Below are 2,052 nucleotides of genomic sequence, written 5' to 3' on the forward strand. Positions count from 1 at the left end.
TGTTAGTGTTTATTAAAACCTGATAGAAACAAGGTGGACTCTCTCGTTATGTTCTCCGTGTTTGTGTACATTTACGCGTGTGAATCATCTTTGTTATGATTTTTTAAAAATTAACTACGTAGTTTTTTTATTTATTTATTTTTATTTTTTTAAACAAATTATTAGTGCATAAAGGTAAGTAAATTTTTTAAACAACGTACAATTTTTTAAAAAATTTACTACAACAAAAAAATCCCCCCATTTTTTTTTTTTTAAATAAAATTTAATAAAATTATATTTAAAAAAAAATGTCAAAATAGTTAAAAAATCAATTCGAAAGGTGATATTTGTCCGTTAATAAATAATTTGATTAATTACTTGAGTGATTTTAATATTTATTTAACCGAAAAAGTCCTTCATTTTGTTTTTTGCTTTCGATTTAAAAAAAAAAAAGTGTAAATATTTAAAGAAAACGTCTTGTCCGTCGGTTTATTATGCGATAAAGAAGGTTTTTTTCTCTATTTTAAAGGTTCGATAATAAAAATTTCCCACAAAAGTTAAACACACTATAAAGAATAAGAAAAATTATTATTATTATTAATTCGAAATCTAGTGTGTTTTTAAAAAAAAAAAAAAAAAAAAAAAACTTGTTTTTGTAATTTTAATCAAATAATTATTAAATTTCGGTTTATTTAAATATATATATGATTTAATAAGTAAAATGGCGACGACCCAAACGTGATTTTACACGTAACTAACTAAATAACCCGAGTGTCAAAGTTCAAATTCGCCCTAAAAAAAAAAAAAAAACGACGAAATATAATTATTATTAAATATTTTTTTTTTTTTAAAAGAAAAACCGGGACGATTTAAATAAATATAATAAGAACATGTTTTTTTTTCGTAAAAGGGTATCGATGCCAGATACCCGGAGTTTGATGATATTATATGAGAAAAAACTCTTGAATACCCGGAGGCCATGACAGCGAGTGTCTACGTTTTAAGACCACACAGAATAATAATAATAATAATGTCTGAATGGTTTTTTTTTTTTTTCTTAGGCGCGGTTATAATCGTCGTATCATCTTTACCTTTTCTCTCGGTCTTGTGTTTCTCATGGAAAATAAAAAAAAAAAAAAGTTTCAATACCAGATACCGGTTTTTTAATTTTATAAATAAAATGCGAATAAATTTTTTAAACGGGCCGTGAATCCGTTTTTTAAAGACCTTCTTCCTCTTTTAATTACATTCAACTCATTTGTAAAAAAAAAAAAAAATTTTTTTTAGTTAAAAATGTAAATAAATCAACCGAAATTCTCCCCCTCCCCTCCCCCTTTCCCACCAACATTTATATGCAACAAAATAACTAATTTTTTTTTTCTTAATGAAAATTATCAAGCAAATTTTTTTTTTTTTTTTGATCATGCAAGCGCCCAAAACGATTTAATTATTTTATTTAAAAAAAATAGCAACATTTAATTAAAATAACAACAATAGCCAAATTTAGGCAAAAAAAACTTTTCATAAGCAAAAAGAAAATGGCGGCAAAACAATTTTTTTTTTATTTTAAATTTTCTATTTTACTTTTTCTTACCTTTTAACTATATAATTAAACCTTTTTTTTTTTGTTTTAAGGTTTCCTAAGAAGAACTCGACGTTATAAACGGAATAAATTTATTTTAAAAAGGCAAATGCAATTAATTAATTAATTAAAATAAATAAAAATAAGTTATGGATCGAATAAAAACATCCGAATGCGTGAGTATTTTTTTTTTTTTTTAAATTATTTGAAAATTTTCCCTTTTCTTCCCTCCCTTCTCTTTATCCCGTTTGATTACTTATACCATGAACTAAAATCAAAATGATTTTGGTACAGAATTTCCCCCCCCCCCCAAAAAAATAAAAATATGAAAAAAAGGTGTCCCCTCTCATGACGTTTGTCGTTATTATTATCATGTGAGACGACTTTTGGTTCACGAGTCAAAAATACCGTTATTTTATTATTTTAAATAATAAAATTTTATTAAACTTTTTTTTTTTTTTTTTTTGTTTTGCCATCTTTACATCATAAAA

This window comes from Pediculus humanus, genomic scaffold (genome assembly GCF_000006295.1).
Source record: "Pediculus humanus corporis 1103172107739 genomic scaffold, whole genome shotgun sequence".
NCBI lineage: Eukaryota > Metazoa > Arthropoda > Insecta > Psocodea > Pediculidae > Pediculus > Pediculus humanus.